Source organism: Rattus norvegicus, chromosome 4, assembly GCF_036323735.1.
Source record: "Rattus norvegicus strain BN/NHsdMcwi chromosome 4, GRCr8, whole genome shotgun sequence".
Lineage (NCBI taxonomy): Eukaryota > Metazoa > Chordata > Mammalia > Rodentia > Muridae > Rattus > Rattus norvegicus.
Window position 1 is genome coordinate 133,444,989 of NC_086022.1, and position 23,024 is coordinate 133,468,012.

The following is a 23,024-nucleotide window of genomic DNA, read 5'->3' on the forward strand; positions in this document are numbered from 1 at the left end:
AATCTTCCAACTTTTGCTTAAAAGAAAAGGGAGTACTTTGGGCTTCACCCTGTTGTGGTAACAACTTAAGTTCTTCAGCCACACAGTTAAGGAGAGAGCCCCAGGTGCAAAGAGAGAGGCTACAAAGGACCTGCCTTGCTGGACTAGATTAGCTACATTGTTACAAGACAGAAGTCAGTGAGTATCAATCTGATTTGAAGTACTAAGGGCAGCCACAGAGATTGCAGTCTGATCACTATAACCGAGACATGGGTATGTGGTATAACTAGACATAGTAGTCCAATAGCTAGCTCAAGTGACTGGTTGGTTGATCATAGGTGGGTGTGGTTATCTAAGTACACAGTGAGCATTTTGTCACACTATCGCCACAGATGTTTGTGAGTTAACAGGAACACAATTCAAATGCTGATAATGTTTTCTGCCTCTCCCCTCCTCCTTTTTTAAAATCACGATCTCATATAGCCCAGGCTGGTCTCGAACTTGTTATATAGGCAAGGTTGGCCTTGAACCACTCCTGATCCTCCTGTCTCCACCTACCTAGTGCTGGACAGGCCTCCACCATCAGGACTGGATATGCAGTGCTGCTTAGTCAGATATTCCTGACCCTTACTTTGCATTTGGAGATGCTGGGTATTTGTCAAAGCAATTTGTAGAGACCTATCACCCAACTAAGTTTATCAAGTTACAGTTTAAATTGGTAATGAATTATGCCATCATGCAATAAAGTGATGGCTGAAACAAAAATAACCCAAAGATCATTTGAATGGAGCACCTGAGAAGCGTTCTGCGGTTATGGAAATGCTCAGTTCACACAAATGCATACTTTTAAAGGGACTAATATATTTCGATTAGCTGGAAAGCATTTTAAATCTTTAACTAAGAAATAATCCATACTATGCAAGACACAATGAGTTCAAACTGTTAATGTGCACCATAGCACCTTCCTTTAACATTTTTTAAAATGCTCAAACTGGGGAGGGAGAAAAAATTACTGTAATTGTACTTTCTTTGAAAAACAATTTAAACTTTCTAACAAATAGGTTGATCATCTAAAAAGAAGCTGAACCACCACATAAACCATGAAGCTTTGAAATGTCTAACATTTAAAGACAACTATCTGGGCATGGTTGCCTATGACTGTAACCCCAGCACATTGGGAGCACCCAGAAGAGGATCCCAGAGGCTCATGGGCCAATCTAGTCCAAGTGGTAAGGTCCAGGTTCAATGAGAGAAGCTGTCTCAGAAAATAAGAGAAAGAGTGACTGAGGAGAGGACCCATGCTGATGTCTAGCCTCTAAGGAAAGACTCAGAAGTATATACATAGATAGCATACATCTAACACATGTATCTATCTGTATGCATGCACACACACACACCACACACTCACACACATTTCAATTGCATTCCTCAACTCAAGTCCACTCAGAACTAAATAATAAAATGGTAGATTTTAAAGATTGGGTTGTGTCGTCTACAGAATGTTCCTGGATAAACTTTCAATGACATAAAGAAATGGGAGAGAACACCACAGTAACGTGCCTGAAACCATCCAAAGTTGCTGCAGTTGCCACGGGGGAATGACGTGGATCATTGACCAGAGCTATGCTCTCTCCTGTTTTTATCTTGATGATATTTTCCAAGCCCTTGGATAAGCTACTCAGCATCCACAGGATCGATCTGCCACTATAAGGCAGGAATCCTATTGACATGCTAACAGCATCATAGCAACTTTAGCAACCAAAGCCATTTGTGTTATTAACATTTTAAAGCCGTTCTTATTTTTTATAGGTATGGATGTTCTACCTGTATGTGTTTCTGCACATTGCTTGCGTGCCCAGTGCTCACAGAGGCTAGAAGATGGTGTCAGTACTCTTAACTTCTGAGACTCTCTCCAGCTCCCCGCAGACACATTTTATAAAGCACTCAGATCTGTCTGGAAGAAGCTATTATATACTCAGAAATATGCTGATGGTTAATTACAGTTCTACAAACCTTTGAATTTAAATTTTAAAAATGGCTTCACTTGCCTCTTTGATTCAGCCTGGCAACGTCAGTGTGCATAGTCAGTTGTCCCCATACTGGCCAATGAGCACACTGTATGCATAGTCAGTTGTCCCCATACTGGCCAATGAGCACACTGATCACCAATACTGACTGGAGCGATTCCCATATTCAAACTGGAGGCTTGCTATTTACTGAGAAGTCCTAAACATCAGAAACCCATATCCTATTTGTAGTGAGAGGGTACAAGACAGAAGTCCCTTCCCCTTCAAGGTACAGTCCTCAGGCAGAATACCAATCACTGCACTCCAAGTATGGCTTTGCTATAGGGTAATTAGCTGAGATTTTTTTCTCCTACAGCACAAGAACTACACACACACACACACACACACACACACACACACACACACACACACACGAGTATAAATTCGTCTTTGGAAGATCTTTGACCCTGCCTAAAGGTAAATTTGGGATCAAAAGAAAGAGGGGATACTTTAAGAACAAAGAGTAAAAATGTCAAATAACAAATGTTTGTTGAAAATAAAAACGAAGGTTACATATAAGGAACAAAAACTAAGCTAACAGAAGCAGAAATAGAAAAGACACAGATTAAGCAAAAATTCTTACATTGAGTTGCGAGACTCTAGTCAACAAGAGAAATTACATAAATGTGTTGAGCATTTGTGTGGTTTCTTTTCCTCATTTAGTAAAAGGAGACATCACAAAACCAAAATATTTAGAAATCTAAAAAGTTCCCTGGAAGGTGGGTTTATTGATGAGCTGGTGAATGCCACAACAGAGTATGTCCTTTACCCGGATCAGAAAGAGCTTCCAAAAGCTTGTCCTTAGAACTAACAACAGAAGTCACTGTTCTGCAAAGTTTCCTTTGTCCCATGCATATCATGGTACTTCAGAGTTTGAGGGACATCAGCAGATAGAAGCGTGGATATTAAAACCATGTCTGTCACACCTATGGCTATTGAACCCAAACACTCCACTAATAGCCATTCAGGCCTCAATGTACCTATTTTTGGTTTTTTGGAGATGCACTAGGCTGGTCTTAAACACACAGAAATTTCGACTACCTCTGCATCTACAGAACTGGCGTGAATGTGTGTACCACTATTCCCCACCAGTAGGTTTTCTTCTGAACTCCCTGTTAGCTTTATTGAATCTCCATTTTCAGATTGTCCTGTGTATCTAACAGCATGAGATGAGGGAAACGCCTGAAGAGCATTCTAGGATCTATTCTAGAGGTAAAAGAGACCAGAGACGGTAATTAGAGTAGAAAGAGTGGCTGAGACAGAGGTTGCTACAAGCTGGAAACACTGACTAGATAGATAGCACTTGGCAGAAAGTCTGCAAAACCCCAACCCTGGGACTGCCTTCCTCTAGCACGCCCGCCGTGCCTGACAATCCCACATGCTGCTCAACAACATTTCCTTCCAGGCTGGAACATCTGACGGGACAGGAGACACCTCTGGGCATTAACCTGGCATTTCCCACAAGAACAGCGATAAGGAAACAATGCAGGTCTGAATTGCAGGACCCAAAGCAAAGACACCAGAAACAACTCAAGCAAGCCTACTCAGTCTGTGAGGCACACCAGATCCAAACGCCTTTCGTGTGGGTAAAGACAAAACCGATCAAATAATTCTCATATCATCAAGGTTCTGAAACGTCTGTGTCTTCCAAATAGATTGAGCATGGTATTCAATAATGCCACAAAGCAAGTCACTACTCAACGGACACATGTCTGTTGAATCAAATGAACTACTCAGGGGCCAAATTAGAATGTGACATGGAAAGGCTGCTTCAGCTCAAAAAAAAAAAAAAAAAAAATATATATATATATATATATATATATATATATGGAATAGAAAAAGGCATGGGAAGACTGCATAAAACACACAGTATACATCTATATTGAAACTTAAAAATAAATTATGAACACCACAAACATAAAAATAAACTTATTAATTTCATACATTGAAAGAGCCTACAAATTCTTTCCAACAGGAAGGTCACGGGCTTAGCTCTGAGGTGCTCCTAAACCCAACATCAGGCATCTATGACCACGTAATGGGAGTGGCCCATTTGTCTCTTCAAAAGCATGAATTTCAGAAGGTGAAAATTGGCCTTCATTCAGCAAGCCACACTAGGCTCTCTGAAAACTTCTAATTTCAAAATCAAGCACACTTTGATTTCCAAGTAAGGTCAAGAAAACAAGACAACACAGAGCTGGCATTGAGGGCTGTGCCCCACACTGCCACAGAGTGACCTCGGTGTGGCCTGCTGCTAGGGTACCTGACTAGTAATTCCTAAAAGAAGGTGATGGGGTGGGGGGGTGCACCAGCGGATGAGCATAAGCAGGGATGCCACCACCTGGGCACTGAGGACCGGCACGTTACTCATGTCTGGGGCAAGTTACTTTATGAATCATCACTTTTATGATGTGAATATTCCTTACTCACAAAAAGCCCATAAAACATACAAGCGAACAATAATTAATGTTCAGCTTCATCAAATGGAGGGAAGTACGATATTACGGGGCGAACAAAGTACATCGATGGGCTATCACCTAAGGGAAATCTTTAAAGATTCTGCCAACATGCCACACATGTACCTTTACACACACTTATATAGAGAAATTTATATGCACATATATGTGCATATGTGCATATATATGTATACATATATGTATTGCATGTATATGTATGTACATATATACATATTTTCATACATACATGAAGAACAAATTACCAAACCCTAGGCTTCAAAGGTAGAAATAGTTTTAGATGCAAACCCAACAGTTATGCATAATTTTACCTTTTATTTATTTATTTTTTTTGGCTTCAGTAATTCAATCTTCAGTTATAGTCACCTCCAAAGGTCAAGTCTCACCCTGAAAACAAAACAAAAACCAACAAGTCACAATCTGAAAAACAAGGGCAGTCTCACAGCCACTGCCCGGTGTTCACACAAGCAAAAAGACAAGGAGTTCAACTGCATCCTGCAGATCGAATTTATCAGTTTACAGAAGCAAGGCCAGGATCTCCACTCTCTTCAAGACTACAGACCCAAGAGGGATGGGGAAAGTCAAGAAGAGACACTTCTGACTTTTCACTCGAACTCTTCCTTGTCTCGCCGTCTATTAATTTATTCTCGAGTAGAATGATACATGACTCATGGGCCTCCGTTTTTAGGAACCAGACTGCTACTTGAATGTGCATGTTTGGTTCGTACCCACAACATTTCTGATTTCATTAAAGTGTGTGGTTTATTTTTTTCCATCTTTGAAAGTAGTTTGCACTTGCAGACGTGAAGCTTTCTGTCCCTCTGAGCCTTTCAGAATAATGTTTTTAAGGCACCATTTTCTATTTGGGGAGGGACAAGGGGTTAATTGCCGATGAAAGCTGTTCACAGAAATATTTCCCACTTAACAGCTACCTCTACCAGATCCCTATGTTAGATACAAATGGTTCATGTCATGTGAAATAAACAAATGAAACCAAGCTTCCTAAAACACAAAGGAAGCCAGGAACACACTTGAACCCATGTATCCATTGCATCTGCACACTCCCCTGAGCAAAACTCATGTGTGCCTTTAAGAAAGGTTAGAGGTTGCCTCTTCCTGTCCATGGAACTGTCATGGGGGAACACTCCGAGAGAAAAGGCAAGCAGGAGTTTATTAATGAGATCACGTTAGTGAGAAGAAGTGCAGCTTATCCCACACCTCCACGGACCAAACCCTAGAACTATAAGGTGCTGGAACCCGATCTCTTTACCAACACGAATAGCCTTTGCTTATTAATGCCCAGGACCATGCGAACGGAGTATATCCTGTCAGTCTTGACTGGGGAAGGCAAAGCTTTCCTCCTTCAGTGGGGCTGGAAGGTGACACTTTAATGCCGACCTCTGACATTTCCACAATCACAGGGTATGCAGATTCTTACCATGCTGGCTGGGGGGAAAAAGATGCAGGCTCTGGGTGAAATCAGAATTCTCATGTTTACTGTAAGAGGAAATTGGAGGTTTTCACCATAAATCTTTTACCTTTTGGGTGGGGGAAAACCCTAGCGCTCGGGTTTCAAATGACTGCTCTGTCACCTACCCCCAAACCTTTAGGTTGTTGTTGTTTTTACACAAAACAATTCAAATTGAAAATGAAAATTGTGTGCTTTCCTGCTGATGTGTGTCCTTGGGCCTGCCTTCTTGTTTCATAGTGAACAGATAAGAAAGAGCAATGGCCGTCTACTGATCTTGGTTGGCCAGAGAGACCTGGGAGGTATCCCTACTCCTCTCAAGTCACAGCAGCTCTTGCACAGGAAATGGTACGAAAACTCCAAAAGTGTATAACATTATCTGCAGTCCTAGGGACCAAAGCTCAGGGCTCTCACTCGCTAAGCTAGCACCTGACCACTTAGGTGCATGCCCACAGTTCATCAAATCCTAAATATAAAGTGGGTGAACTTTGGCAGACCCTGCTCAATTCAAAACAAGGAGGCCGCTTTCTCTCTCCTTTTTCCTGGAGACTTTTCTTCCATGCATGGACTTTAAACTAATTTATATGTGTATCTACTGAGCCGGGTCTGTTTCTGCACATTAGGCAGAAGGACCTATAGTATTAGACTTTGCAATGCAGATGAGATTTGCTATCATATAGGCCTGGCAAACAACTGGACCTCATTAAAATTTAATTTCCAACGAAAACTGCTGAAAGGCCTACTTTGAATAAAGTTATCTATCTCTGGAGTTGTATCTCAGCCCACAGGACAATTTCAGGTAAGTGCGAGCTCTGTGTGTCCACTCAGCAGACTAGAAAGCATAGTTCATAAGTGAATGGGAGCAAAAGCAGACACCGTTTGACCCTCGGAACTTAAGTATATTCTCCCTCTGGGGAAGTAAAATCAAAAAGGGCAAGTAATGGCACAATGAGACAACTGACACCCTACTGTATACAGACTTGAACAGTGCGAAACCTGCTACATTCGACTTATGTATCAAGTATTGTCAGTAAGACATAATATCTGTCCCATAAATTTTAATGTACATGTACATCTGACCACTCATTAATTTATTCCTGTTGATTTTACTTTTTAGAAAAGGTATCCATTAGTAAAGTCATCTGAAATGCTATATTCTGAGTTTTGCTGCAGAGAGATTAATAGTCCAACAGCTGCTTGCTATCATGTGCAATTAAACGAAATGTGTCGATACAGAAGACAAGAAAATAAGGGGTTAGAACAGAGGCCCGAGCTGCTAGCATTGCATGCTTAGGAGAACAGAAATCAACAGCTCCGGAGAAAAATATGCAATCTGCTTTTTCCCAAAGCATAAAACTTCGATTTCTAAAACTGTGTACTTTTACTGATCAAATCAATCACCTATTTATCTGACTACCGGCAGAACACATGCACACACGCACACACACGCACACACACACACACACACACACTCATACGTGCATGTACACACAAGTGCACACATGCACACAGTGTAAAAGAAATACATCCCCCTCCAGCCCTCCTGTCTCCTTGTTTAAAAAAGCTACCACCACACCGATACCATTTTGTATTCCTTTTTCTCTCTTTTAAAAAACTTTCCTGGTGATTTTATGTGTTAAAAGTAAGCTAGGTATACGGTAAACAGAAATTGGTAACTTTCCTTCCTAGAACTCTCTTTCACAAGTAAAGATCCTATGAACTAGAATTTCCCAAGGTATCTTGATTGTAGTGTGTGTTATTTACCTGGAGCTAAGAGGTGACAACAGAGCCCACTCTGTAACCTGACACCTGTAGGGTTGGTTAGAAACCCAGCCTCTCAAGTGCTTCCTCTTTCTCAGCTCCCTTCCCCCCTCAACCCAGTGCCTTAGAAGTTCCCGGTGCAGTGCCCCATGGCTGCACTGAGTTTTGTCCCTTACTGGATCTGTGAGACTTGTAATATAACTGCTAAGGGGCCTGGGCTCCTGGGAACTGAAGCACAGGTCAGTGTGAGGCTGAGATCCTGCTTCACAGGGCTGGAAAGGAGCAGTTCCCTTCCCTTTCTCTCATTCAGAGTCGTTTCCCCTCTTCCTCTCACAGTAACTCCAAGGAAGGACTAAGACCAAACTCCTGCATTCTCTTTCGCAATATGCAGTTTACCACAAACTGATGCCTACCGAAGGGCAGCCAGGAGCATCTGTCCTAAGCCTCCATCCACCACAGGCTGGTAGAGAAGCCGCTGGTGCCAGCCTTTCCAGGGACACAGGGTGAGCCAAGCCATCCCAGGTCCATGAAAAGGGGGAAGCTTAACAGGTGCAAGGGACCAGGACCCAACCTGTGTTTTCCTGAAGTGTGAATCGTGGCTCAGGCTCCCACATCCCCACCTTACTGAACAGCACAGACTTCACTTGAGAAAAGAGGTCCAAATGGGCCAGTTCCCAAGGGAGTACTGCCCCTTTAAGTCATTAATCTTAACTCATTTTGGCTTTCCTGTCTTGTTTTCCAGTGATTTCTTAGAAAACAGAAGGCCACTGGGCAAACACAGGGTCACTTTATTTGAGACTTAAGAAAATCAACTTAGAAATCACCCCAGGGCTTTGCCCTGTGCTCTCTGGAACCTCAACACGTTGAGTTTAACAAACATTTAAAAGAAGGTAGGAAAAAAATACAAAGAAAAACGGGGTTGTGGGGAGGAAAGAAAGGGGCAGAGACCACGGAACGGGGACTGAGAAAGGAAAGGAGGAAGGAAGGCCACAGGACATGAACTGCTGCACCATCCAGGCTTCTGAAGCCAGGGGTGTCCTGAGACACACCCGTGGCAGTTGGTTTATAAATGCTGCATTTCCTTTACTGGTCTATCAGAGAAAAGAGCGACCACACACCACTACTCCATCACTGTCCAAGCCCCGGGTGGAACATGTGACTGCCCTTTCTCTCCTCCTGGGGAAACATCGCAGAGTTCTAACTTTAGGGATCTGTTCTGTTTAGGCAAAACTCAAAAGCCGACACACAGTGCAACCATGTGGTACAGTCAACCCGCAGGCTTGCCCGAGAAATCACATCAGGTTGGCATTCCCCCCCAGGAAAACTACAGCCACAGGCCTGTCTCAGTTGGAAAACTCATTCCCTTTTACCTTCCACTCAAGGAAAACCCTGGTCACGGTCATGTGAAAATATTTTATAGGTATCCTTTAACAGCCTGTACACGTTGAAAACCAAAAACAATATTTGCTGTTTTGCCTTTGAGTCGTTAACAAAGCCTTTGTTTTAGATCCCCCTTCAGTGTGCAATAAGAGTTAATAATCAAATCCATCCCAACCCCCACAAATGTTAAACAAAAAGATAAAAGAAATGCAAATAGCTATTGTCATGGAAAGTTAAAGTACCTGTCTGTATTTTTACGTGAAAACTATTATCTCTATCAATCAAAATTTAAGAATACAATGGTGCTAATCACAGAAGGTGCTCATGGCGCCGCTTCTTTCCCCTCATAAAAAAAAGTATTTTTCCTCTTAAAAAAATGAGTATAAAAGTCATATACTTACAATTAGCTAGAATATTTGTAATTTTATCATTAAAAACCTTCAGCAATCCCACTGCTAATAAATGCTTCGAAGTCTCTAGACTGATTGGTACCCAAGAAGACCCAAGCCCTCGCATATTTTAATAGGGTTGATGGAATTTTATTTCAATTCTCCCAGTTTCCAACCTGCGGGGGAACAGCACACTCTTCTGTTGGAAGGAGTTACTCAGACCAAGGCGACAGTCAAGAGGGAGTAAAAGCGTGTTCTTTTAAACCCAATCCCTGCACCCAGCAAGAGCTTTACACAGGACAGGAACCTTGGAGGGTTCCCTTCATCTGTTTTGACAACTTGAATGAAAACGATAAACAGCCTGCCCTGAGAAGAAAGTAGAAGAGCCCCAAGTCGCCCAGGGTAAATCTAAGTCCAGCAACTGCTGAGCCGTTTTCTAATTCACTTAAAAAATTAAAAAAAAAAAAAGATTGCATTAGCCCCCTCAACGTGGTGCTTTCTAAAGACAGTCCAAGAACAAAAAGAAGCACCAGAGCTCAGAGTCAAACAAACAACCCAAGATTAGAATTCCTAGAACAAACACACAAGCCAGGGTGCCATTATGCAGAGGGACTGAGCCTGGATAGATGTCCCCTCCACCAGAGAGCCAAGGGGCTGTCGTTTCCCCCCCAAGCAAGATCAGATTTCCTTCCCTCTCCACTGCTTCTCTGAGCATCATGGCTAACATCTCATGTGTGCTATTAATATCAGTGAGGAGATGATTCGATTTTCACAGAAGAAAACCCCTCCGATCCCAGTGCAGACCTTCAGGGGAGGACCCTGGCCCCGTATTCACAATACAGTAGCTGAGTTTTGCCGCTTTCCTGCAGTTCAGCCGGCAGTTCAGCCTGGCACACTGTTTGAAGCCTCTCACCAGACAATGGCAGCTCTAGCTGCTGGATAGTTACAAAACTGGATTTGCTAGAACCAAGAATAGTCGAGCTGCGCTTGCCCTCTCTCTCTTTTTAAATTCCTTCCTGTCCCCAAGAGCCTCACACTACCAGTTTCAAAATCCAGCCGCTGGTTCCTAGCCCGTTGCTAACCGGCACCTGTACTAGTCTATTTCAAAGCAGCCAGCAAGTGTCAGCTGCCCCGGCGCCAGGACAGCTTTCAGCAAGCACTCAGAAGGGCGGTGAAGGGCCCTCTCAACATTTGCGAAATGAAACAAAAGTATCAGCTTGGCTTGGCACACACTTACCCATTCATGGTGAGGCAGCAGAGCTTTGGGGCAGGAGAGGCAGGTCTCTCACTAGACAGAACAAAGTTCAAGAGTTTGTAAGGGACACACTACAGGCAGTGGGAAGCCAGGTCCTGCAGGCTCTCAGGGTTCCCAGGCTGGCGGCAGGGTGAGGAAGGACTGAAGGTATGTAGGCTAAACACAACAAAGCCACTGCCTTACTCTAGATTAAATATGCAGGAAGAGGCCCCTTTGCATAAACACAAACACTCAGCAAATGAACAACTGGCTCAATCAGGCGCCCGCTGTGCCTTCTACCTATCCTCCCCTGACAAGAGACACTGGCTGTTCCAGGGACACCACTAAACTGGGAGATACACCTATGAATGGGATCTTGCTACGATAACAATTGAAATTAAATACGTTCATTAGCAATAAAGGATTCACTTGGGGGCGGGGGGACGGCACTGAGGGAAGAACTAATACTTGGATGTCCAGCTACTTCCAAAATGAGCTGGCACGTAACTCGCGCGGAGTTCTGCGGCCGGCTGTATTTCAATCTCCCATAATCAAGGAGGCTTTTAAAAAAGCTCATGGTTTAGACCCAGTCTAAGGTTATATTACACACTCCTCAAGGCAAATTTTGCATATGTTTATAAAAGACGCATATATATATATACACACATACATACACACACACACACACACGCACACGCACACACACGCATGCATATATCACGGCATATAGTCTCCTCCATGATACACATCTCTAGAAAAGGATACCAATAAACACACATGTGCAGAACACCACTTAACTGTTTCCTTTAGCTCACTAATCATTTAAGGAAAATAATTGGAGCTTTCCAAAAATACATCCCAAATGCCTGCTTTTCAAATGTCACCAATGCATGACCGCTCATTTAAAAACATTATCCAGATATTAGGAAGGATGCTTTTAAGTGAGTGGCCTCAGCTACTTATCACTTCAATTAAACAATGTAATTACAGTCAACAATTTTCTCCATTTCTGCAGTAAAATATGTCATACCTCAATGTAATTTGACTGTAGGACCCAGGGATGTAGCAAGAGGGAAAAACATATGAAGGCTAGAAATGTTCTACCGGTTTTGCCTCAGACTAAGGACTCAGCTTCTACTGGCCTCCTCCCCCGTGGTTCCAGCATCCTGCTGGTCTAAGTAACTTAATTATTACTCTTTTCTCTGTTTTGTTTTTCAGTTTTCAAATTACAAATTAAATGTGGGATTTTTAATTACACTGTTTCACAATAAAGGGCCATACATATTTTTCACATTTATTTATGTGGTCATGCTTGCACAGACCTAGGAGGTTAGAGAAAAACCAAAGAACGTGTAGGGTTTGGTTCTTTTGTGGCTGTAGTCGAACTCATGTCATCAAGCTTGGTGGAAGACATCTTTACCCACCGAGCCATCTTGCTAGCCGCCAATTACCTTTTAATGAATTTTACAGTATTAACTGATTTCAAATGACACATAAGAAAGACTATGTTAAATTACTGATTCCAAGCCACAGAGAAGCAATTCAGTGTCACAGCACTTGTCTATACTTTGTACTAAAAAGAGTAGAGCATGGATCCCTCCCAGCCTGAGAAGAAATCACCAACACCAGACGGATGGGGTTGTAACATCATTTGCTGCAAAAACTAAAGATCCACCCTTAAAAGAAAAAAAATTTAAAATATTAAAAACAAAAGCCTACTTTAAACATAAGACAATGGCAGCTACTGAAAGTAAAATAAAATAAAAATGATTCCCTGTACCCCCAAAAAACAAAGACTGGGTCCTGGAGAAGAGATAGACTTCTGCTCTGCTCCCTATTTTCCCTTGAAGTGACCTTCCTCAGCCACTGACCCCCATGGTTGATGCGAGTAAGACAGAGAACAGAAATACAATCCATCTATCACCGTGACGAAGGCCCTGCCCACCCTAGCATTGTTGCTGGCGACTATTTTGGCAGCTTGAATAGGTCGTTATACTTGCTGACTCCTCCACCGAGCACTGAGTAAGCTAATGGAAGAGTGGATGGTGGGATCCAGTATTAATGAGCTGCACCGTGTGAACCTGGATGACACTGAATATATTGTACAATTATAGGCAGCATCTGATTCCATAGGTATTAGATACTGTACTCTAAATTAATATTTTAATGAGGACAGTGAAAGAAAGACGACAACCCAGGTAAAAGATCCCCGCACAGGAGCTCCGCATAAGCTTACTGCTGGAAGGCTCTCAGACACGGGAGCCAACGACACAGACAGGGATTGGGACAGAAATCCGTATGCAAGTTCTGCAGGCTGAGTGACACGTACTGATGTAGAGTCAAAGATGTCATCCCCACACAGCTCTACTTGCTGTAACCTAGAGGGAACCAAGTGGGGAGGGTGGGGGGCATGGCAGCCAAGGCTCCAGAAAATAAACAGGGTGTACAGTTTCAAAGGCTCCAGACACAGGCTTTTCATTGTTCAAGCCAATTATCAGCGGAAAATAACAACAGCAGATGGATCTGGAGTCACTGACTTTTCATACGCACTTCTCTGGGCTGAACAGATGAAGAGATGGGAGAGCTATCTCAAAAGGCAAAACATCTCACAGTGAAAGAACTCCACAGTCCAGATGGGGACCTTCTAAGTCTGCCGACTATCTTCTTAACGCGGTGAGACAGACTTACAGCAACATTTCAAGAACCGATCAGATATGATGCCTACGACGGCTTCATTACTGAAACGGGTCGCCCAGGACTTGGGACTAAAAGTGAATTCAGTAAGGATGGAACTGTGGGTTTCCCTTTCGCTAGTCAGGGACTGTGGGTTCCCACTCAAACTAGCAACCAGTGCACCATGGGAAAACAAACCATCATCGGACCATGGAAAGAAAAACCAAGGACGTGCAAAGAATGTTAATTATCCAGAACCATTCCACCATGATGGGGACAGAGGAAAAAATGGCCCTGGAGTAATTTCTTATTAAAAGCCTTCTGTGATAAAATCTCATCCTTGGTAAATTATGACAGCATCTTAAACACCCTTCACCTCCTATGACTGCGAAAGGTACTTTGCTTTCAGTATAAAACAAACATAGATTTCTATATAAATTTCACATCAAAATATAAGGAGAGATAAACTTTCTAATCAATGCCGACCACACACTTGGGCAAAACTCATCAACCTGTATTAACCGATTCTCAATAAGTTGGACACCACCAAGTCAGGTTTGCGACAGAACCCTGTAGTAAATTATAGCCTGAGAACAAGCAGTAAGCACTGGGGACAGTGCAGTGCACATCCCCTCCAATATACTGCGTCTCCAATCTCTTTCCCATGCACTTCCGCCCATGAATCATCAATTCCGCACGCGTACTTTGCAGACCTCTCTCCCTGAATTGATGTAAAATATGGTTGAAGTCACCATGTTAAGAAAAAAGAAAAACCGATTCCTGTCACTATTTACCAACGCATTTAACGCTAAAAAAAAAAAAAGAATACTGTTATGAGCACACTGTTGACTTCACAAGTTCATAATATAAGTTTAGAAGAAAAAATATTACCCCCGCCCCAGCAAGGCTTTCCTTTCAAAGTGCCCTGACAAAAGTAAACTCGCGGCAGAGCACACAGGCACGAGGAAGAAAATATCGCCAAGGGCGAAATTCTGCAACTGCTTTAAGAAGCAAACAAGAACACAAAAGATATGTAATGCAGCCATCTGGCTCTCCTCATACTATATCAATGCCTCAACTTTATCCCCACCCCCTGAGCCCGCCCACACCCATGCCACAAACCAAATGGCTTTACTTATGTTTCCTGCACAGAGAATTTACACAAGGCGGCCAGGAGGCAAAGTTGACTTTATGTATTTTATGTATATATGTGTGTGTGTGTGTGTGTGTGTGTGTGTGTGTGTGTGTGTGTGTGTGTGTGTATTTCTGAATTCCCCCACTTCGGTAACATTGTTACCCTCACTATTCATAGTGGGACTTCTTGGAAAAACCTCTGAGAACTTCACTGTGATAATGTCATGGTCGTGTGAATCTAGGGGTTCAGTTTCAAGAAAGGCACTGTTCAGAAACTTTACCTCTGCCCTCTTGTGCTTTCTGCTTAGAAGCCGACCTCAGATATAAACATGTGGGAAAATGTTGCTGAACTTGTAATAATCAGAGCCTTTCCTTCTATGATACAAAACTGTGTGTTGTTCCCCTCCGATGGTAATTGGCATGGCTACCCTAACTCCAATCACCCCTCTTGTTAGGAATTCATATTCGACACAGTCTAAGAACGTTATTAAGCTCCTGTGTGTATGTACCACCTGAGTGGTCATTAAATAGGAGACAAACTCCACAGCTTCGACTATTTTCAAGTTCTCACACAGGTGCGTGGGTACACTACATTTATGAGATATTTCTATTTGTATGTCAAAAAATATGGTCAGGTAAAGTTACAGATGTGTTAAGAGATCCAGATGCGTCCAAAAGGTAGAAATTAAGACTTTAGATGAATACTTCAATATGAATAAAATCAACATATTAAATGCCTTCCACCATGGGCTAATAAGAAAGCAAGACAATAAAACAGGTTTCTCACCCCAGCCCTACCATGCTCCTAACTAGCAGCTGAACCTCCCAAGGGCAAGAACTGTCAGTAACTAGGTTCTCGATAGAGTCATGTTTGGTTCTGTTCTGGGTGTTTCTACAAACAGAGGGCCCCAGCCTGCGTGGCACTCACTGGTCATCTGTAGGACACACACAGTGAACCCAGCCACCGGATGAGGTATGCCAACTAATTGTTTAAGCCTGCACCAGTGTCTGGGCCACAGTTGGCAGACACAGCTCATGGCTGCCTACCAGACTCAGGCTAGCACAGCTGGAGCCTGGCAAAGAGCTCTAGGGAGCACATCTGGCTCTTAGTGGCTCCCATCTGCAGTGAAATGGATTTGCTTTGGTTTTTAGGTGAAGAACAGTGAACAGAAAAAGCAAGGGAATTCACCTTAACTGTGAATTTGGTTTGGAGATAAAATGTCCATACACCAACTACGTGAATGCAAGGGTACTATCTGACGCTCCCTTTGTATCCCAGGGGTAAGCAGCAGCTATCTGTGGGATGGGTCCAATGAAAACCAATGTTAACCAGGTCATGAGCCATATGGGAGCATGCCTGTACCTCACTCCAGCCCCTTTCTACCTCACTTTGATTACCCACTGACTAACAGTCCGGTGTACACAGAGAACAGAAGTGACTTCATAGCTAAATCTCATGAGAAGCTTGCTTATGCTCATGAATAAAGCCACCTGCCTTCCCTGCACGGACAGAAAGACTCCTAAGACTCCTTTCCTCAAAATAACTAAGTACTACATATCTTCCCTTTAGTGGTCCTTAAACTGTGAAACTCGGCAGAAATGTACCCCGAATGCCTGAGAGTATAACCTAGATTCTCGATCACCAGAGAAATGCCAAACGATGAGGCGGCTGTTCCTGGCACCTTCGCATCCCGTTTCCTTTCCCATGCCTCTTTTCCTGGTTCCCCTGACACCTGCAGATCTCAGTCCCTGTCTACACTGAACTCTGACCCAAAGGTCAGAACTCACTACCATCTCCCATGAGAACACTCAGAAATGCAAGCCTAAACCAGGTGTATCAGGCCAGCGCACATTCTCTTTACTCCTTAGCTAGAAATGCACTGACATTTTCAAAACGCTAGGTTAGCAAAAACATTAAAGAAATCGTCACCATACAGTTTCTCCAAATGACCCAGGAATGTGGTCAAAGAGGAAGGACCTATGATACACGCCTGGCACAGCCTTCCACACCACACAGGATTCTGTTTCTCCAGTACTAAAAGTAACAGTGCTGTAGGAATGGCTGACATGGGCAGGTGAAGAGAGGTACAAAGAAGCTTCTTCAAAGATAGCACTGCTCTTCCACATGTTTGAAACTGAGCCTCGGAGTTTCCACCACACACAGAAAGCTTAAGATAGTCATGGGGGAAGAGCACAGCACGCTACATCACCATGGAGTTGAAAGCAGGTTAAACAATGGCTACAATGTAAGAATACTAGAGAAAACCGAGGGACTACAAGAAACAAAGGCTGGAGGTGCACAGGGCCAATGTCTAGGCTCCCTAACTCCTCTTTGGACTGCCTCAAGGAAAACAAATACTATAGAAAATCATAGTGCCCAGAGGAGAGGAAACTAGAATTGTGTAGGCCATACCCTACACAAGGTTCATAAGCCCAAGGGCAAAACTCAGCTTAGCTGTTTCACTACCTTGGGGTCCCAAGCAAATCGTTTGAGTTCTCTGTCTCTCAGTGTGCCTGTCCATAAAATGGGCTAGAATTACAATCCACCATATGCTTTTGAGGAACAAATGTATTAACAAGAACAAAGGTCTGGTACTTCAAGAATGTTACTAGTAAAAGATCAGCCACTGATCAAGGTTAACTTAATTTAAAATTGTCTGTACTCCATTCTACAGTCGTTAATTATTTCAGGTCACCTACTGCACTTCAGGCTAGAAAGCGAAGCATGTGTGCTCACACGCCAAGGGCTAAGGGAAGTCAGAGTTCTCATTTTTACTTCCCAGCATTAGCCAAGGAGTCAGAGACCTCTATTTGGGTCTCTCCCACCTCAGGGGAGGCAATTTGGTAGCAAGAAAGGAGCTATGAGGGATGGCTAGAGAGTCTGCTTGTCCCCAAAATGACCCAAAATGACTTAGGGGAGCTCTTCAAAGGAGGCAGAACAGGGATCTGGTCTGGAACCCAAAGGCACTGAAACACATTTTCGTACATGTTTCAAGTCTGTGTGTGTAGATTCTGTTGCTGATTTAGGATCTTGAACAGTTTGTTTATTTTTTAAATGCCTTTCAGCTCACCTTTAATAACACGTTTCTTTGACTTGGCTGAACTGTGCCTCAGAAGACTTACAAGCGGGAATGTGGCAGGGTAAAAGGTTCAGGGCACTAATCCACACCTGGTCCACGTAAAAGAAGGGGGGTTAGGCTCATATTTTCCACACAGAAACAAGCCTTTTTATATAAACCAGTCTTTCATTTGACTGCTAAGGTACTGTGCACACCATTCAACCTTCCATGTGCCTTACCACAGAATTCTCTCCTAAGTCACACCATGAGGCTTGAGCATGATGGAGAAGATGGTGGTGATGGGGACAGTAATGGTGAGATGGTATTTGTGGTGATGACGGTAGTGCTCCTTGGAGAGGGAAGGGACAAGAGAAGAGGAACACAGGCCCACCTCAAAATAGGAAAATGAAGATGCACTTGATCAGAAATCCCTTCACCAAGTTTTGCTGGTAACAAACAACTATTATATACATATACATACACATACACATATACATACATGCACATACACATATACATATAATATGCATACACGTACACATACACATTCACATATACATACACATTCATATTCACACACACATACACATACACAGAAGTGATTTGGGATGAAATAAGAAAATGCCCTAATTTTTATGCGAATAAACCAGACTCTTTCTGTAAAATTTTATCTCAGACATTTAAGCACAGATGAGGGAGAAGTCTCACAGAGAAGAACAGAGAGCACTGTAGGGTTGAAAGGCACCTCTGTGGGTGCAGTCAAGCTACTTCGTGTGGCCACAGACTGTGCAAGTTGTAGGAACTCTAACACCAAGAATAGGCTTAACAGTCCCTGACACCAAACACACAGAAAAGCAATATCCAGAGACCAGTCCCTGGAAATGGCAGCTGAGGAAGCAGGGCATTTAGGAATACAGCCCTTTCAACCAGAGAGCTCAGAGAATGGAGGGGGGAGTCACAGATGTGACAAAGACTGTATCAGGCCTGTGCAAGTAAGGCAACGACCTTCAAAGTTGCTCACTTCTATTCTCTAAGAATCCGTACTTTTCTCTCACTTTGCTCCCAAGAAAACTCTTCTTGATACTGGTGTGAGGTAGAGTAGGAGTTATGATCCATCCCTTCCCTAAGAGCCAACAGAGAAGGGCAGAAGATTCCCCTGGAAGGTAAGAGAAGGGTTCTGCTCTGAGACCCAGCAAGAAACCCAGGTGGGGGAAGAGGCCCCTCCTCCATCAAGCTCCTTGTGGGTGACAGAGATGAGTCTTAGTTGTGTGTAGTTTTCTTTTGAGAAGTCAAGAACGACAACACAGCAAAGCAATTCTCTGAGTGAAATCCCGAGCACTGAGAAATACGAACAATGCGTGCGCTTGGCATTTGCCACGGAAATCCTAACAGCTCGAACATTCTATGCTGCTCTCAGAATCAGCTCTGAGAATGAGCCTTTCTCAACCGGACACCTTCTACTTGCGCAGCACGGAACGCACAGGACGGGGACAGTCCCCGCTATGGCTGCTTCCGTCAACCTCCAGGGCCTTCTAGGCCACCAAGACTCAAAAGTCACTCACACGTTTTGCCGGGTGCCATGACGTCACACTGCCACTTGATCAGGTGTGTGGTGGCACGTGGTATGAATAAATAGCCACAGCCTCGCATTAAATGAGAATTTGCGAGGGCAGATCTCGAAGACAAAGACGTTTCTATATAGAAATGTGAACTAAGAGTTTAAGTAAATGGGGGGCGGGGGGAGTTCTAAAGTACCAACATAAACTATATTTAATAGCAACAAAAAATATTTTCCTTTTGGGGAAAGAATTTGGGCTTCTCAAAGCTACTGCCTTTCACATGACTGGATACATCATGGGTGAATTCTTTCATTCCTTAAACACAGATGTGAACACCCCACCAAAAAAAAATTCTCCCTCAGAAGGGTTAGGGTTTTTTTTTTAATTAATCTTCCTTCAAATATAGTACTCAACTAAGAAGCTATTTTGGTATTCCATTGTTATTTCCTTAAGCACCGAATATTACACATCCCAAAGACCATATGTTTCCAAAGAAGAAGAAGAAAGAAAAAAAAAAAAAAAAGCCTAGACCTAATACACAATGAAAAGTAAATCTAAAGCAGCCTTCTGGTCTGACATGAGTGCATAAAAGCGATGTGAGCAAGAACAGCTAAGTTTACATACTTTTCATTCACAACTGCTGCTCCAAAACCACAATACCTTTAAAACGACATTTTAAGGAAACAGATACAGCGCGGCTTTAGTCCCGGCGAGATGGTGCAAACACTGAATTAAAGGAGCTTTTCTTTTCGAGCAAGTAACCCTGAGAACGGGCACAGTTTAAAAGAAAAGAGTGACTCACTTTAAAAATAACCGAAGGATAAACACCGAGAATCACAATACAATCTACCTCACGGGATTTTATTTTCTTTCCTTTTCCCTTTAAAAGCACCGAGATTCAGATGCCTAAACACAACTTCAGGGATGGGGGAAGGAGTTCTCTCTTCTCGGTTAATATTTCACAGGGTGCTAAGGACTTCTCGGAGGGGATCTCTGGGCTTCTTCCGGTGGCGAGGCACACAAGAGGCCCCTATCTCAGTAAGAGAGGCAGGCTCTTCCCTTGAATAAACGAAAATAACATACAATTAAATCAGATTCAATTAATAAATTACTTCAGTGGACCTCGAAGGCCAAGTCCTATTTAATTACATGATTTAAAAAATATTTGCACATCGCAATCACTCCGAAATCGGCTTTGAGGTTTCGTCATACACACTTAACACTTGAGTTAGAGAGCAAATTTATCTAATAAATGCAAGCCTAAATGCTAGAGGCCGCAGCACTCAAACTGCAAAATCACTTAGCACACCCTCACGGAAAGCAAATAAACTTCGCCAGTATTTAGAGGGAGGCTGCTGTTGAATGTCAGGAAAGGCTGGCTTGGCTTTTTTGTGTTTTTTCTCTCATGTGCCGCTTGTAAATCTGACCGTTCCGAGAGGTGATTAGAACACAGCTAATGGACGAAATGGATCCAGTTAAAGATAACGGGAAGATACAGTAAGGTGGGAGATGTCAAGGACTCGGTAGTAAAAAGCTCTTCGGAGCGAGAAAGAGTGAAACAAAGAGAAGTGGTGTCCACTCCCCATCACTCTCTCCATGGAATACCAAAATATACCGTAAATTAACATGGTTCCTGGGGGCGGAGAGGCGTTCCATTAGGAAGGCACACACAAATCTAGGGATGAGGAGGATGGCCATAAAAAGGCTAGAATTACAGACACCCCAAGGAGAAGAGGGCAGAAACATTTCAAAATTACTATATTCCCTAGGGTTGATGGGGGCAGGAGGTGGCAAGCTGGCAAGGTAGCCAGGGTAGAATTTTCTAGAAGACTACTGGACAGCCTGGGTACCATGATTTGCTTTCCGTTCACATTCTGATAGGTTGACACAACCACTACATGGTTTACACCCATAACCAACTCAGGGCTTTTACAGCAATGTTGACTCTCCCTACTGCCAAAAGCCTGAGAAGCACAAGACAGAGGTGATGGTGCTGCTGCTGTCGGTGGCAGGAGAGGTAGCACACATCTTTACTCATAGCACTTGGAAGGCAGAGGCAGGCAGAACACTGAGTTCCAGGACAGAGAAATCCTACCAAGAAAAACAAAACAAAACAAAGTAATGGAAGGATTTGTTGGGTGTAATCTCCCTTGTTTTACTGACCTGTTTCTAGAAGATTCCATGCTTACTTCTTTAAAAAGCTCATAAAGTTATGAAACTTAACAATTTTTAGTAAGGTTTAAGTAAGAGAGTTTGATATAACTCTGTAATAGTTGCCCAGCTCTGAGATTAAATAATATCTCAATCCCACAGCACCCTCTCACCTTGTAGAAAAGTCTTTGTCAATATGTCCATGTATATCTACCCAGATAATGTGTGCATGCACATACATGTGTACACTGAGCCAACAGGGCACAACTGGAGGTCTTGCTCAATAGACACGCCTTTCGTATTGGTAAGTTTTTTTTTTTGTTGGTTTTGTTAATAAAGGGGGTCCTTGGAGATCGAACTCTGACCTTCGTGCTTTCCCAGAAAGAATTTTACTAAATGGTGCAATGTCCTAATCCCACTTTTAGAAATTTCTGGAAAGAGTTAGTTGCCTCTATTCCCTAACTCAACCTATTCAGTACCTACAACCATTCAGCTCTCAGTGTGTCACCCATCCCTGCTTCTCAGTTGTCAGACTCTTTAGGTCATGCTGATGTACTCTATTCAGCAGAGTTGATAAAACAGTCCTCATCTCTAATGGTCTCCCTATGACAGGGTTTCTCCGTCATCTCTTACCTTCTTCAGCAACCCCATTTACATTCTCTTTCTTCCACAGGCTTTCCCTCAGTGAACACTACCATAACCACCCAATGAAGGCAGCCAATCACTGTAGGTCTTCGAACTTCACACATTCAATAGCATCAGTTCCATTCACTTCCCTGTCTTCGGAACTTGTCTGCTATTTCAATGTCTTTTGGAAAGGGACTTAAAAGTACTCTGTAGATAAGTCTTCTCCATTATGCCAAGCTTCTCATTATATTGGCTAGCATCAGCACCATGTGTGGTGGCCATTATGAAGACTGCATGACAAATATTGCTGAATAGAGCCATGTTCTTATAGATAGCAGCCACACCAAAAGAGGTAGCTGACTTATGTCAACCAGATCTCTGCTTCATAATCTCGAGGGCACCTTTGTCACCAGGGACCAGGTGAACACCACACTGCGGTCTTTCAATCAGTCAGCCCCTACAGTGGAATGGTGGTGGGCCTTCAGGACATGGAGCTTGGTGGTATATAGTTTGTGTGCTCTTCTCCATCAGAAACAGCGTCCCACACCATGGTCTACTGTGGATGCACAGACATGGTGGCTGCCAGGCATAGATAGTCATTTCTCTTCTCCATTTCATTTGAGACTCACAGGCCTATTACATTCTTCACCAAGATACCTTACTTCCTTACTACTACATCATCTCCCCTAAAGCCACCCATCTGAAAAACAAACAAATCCTGTAAACCAAAGACTTCAAAACTCATACCATCCTGAAATAGCTTCTCTAAAGCATTCTATATTATCAATCTTAGAGTACTCCATACTTTATATTGTTTCAGAGTAGAGTATTTTTAAAAAGTAATAATGAGTCTCTCTTTTTTTTTTAAGATTTACTTATTTATTATATATAACTGCACTGTAGCTGTCTTCAGACACACCAGAAGAGGGCATCAGATCCCATTACAGATGGTTGTGAGCCACCATGTGGTTGCTGGGATTTGAACTCAGGACCTCTAGAAGAGCAGTCAGTGCTCTTAACCACTGAGCCATCTCTCCAACCCCCACCTTCACTCTACAGCCCACTCGAAC

The 23,024-nt window shown here is 43.0% G+C and overlaps 1 protein-coding gene across 16 annotated transcripts in view; it reads right to left on the reverse strand.

Annotated features, from left to right (window-relative positions):
• Positions 1-23,024, reverse strand: part of Foxp1 (forkhead box P1) — a 691,302-nt gene that overhangs the window by 327,643 nt on the left and 340,635 nt on the right. For 13 of the 16 annotated variants that reach the window (XM_063285823.1, XM_063285827.1, XM_063285826.1 and 10 more), the window contains one exon: positions 4,831-4,906. The gene's annotated coding sequence lies outside the window, so the exon portion shown is untranslated. Of the gene's footprint in view, positions 1-4,830; positions 4,907-10,754; positions 10,931-23,024 lie in introns of those variants that run through there. The other 3 variants (XM_063285829.1, XM_063285833.1, XM_039107381.2) reach the window with 3 other exon arrangements.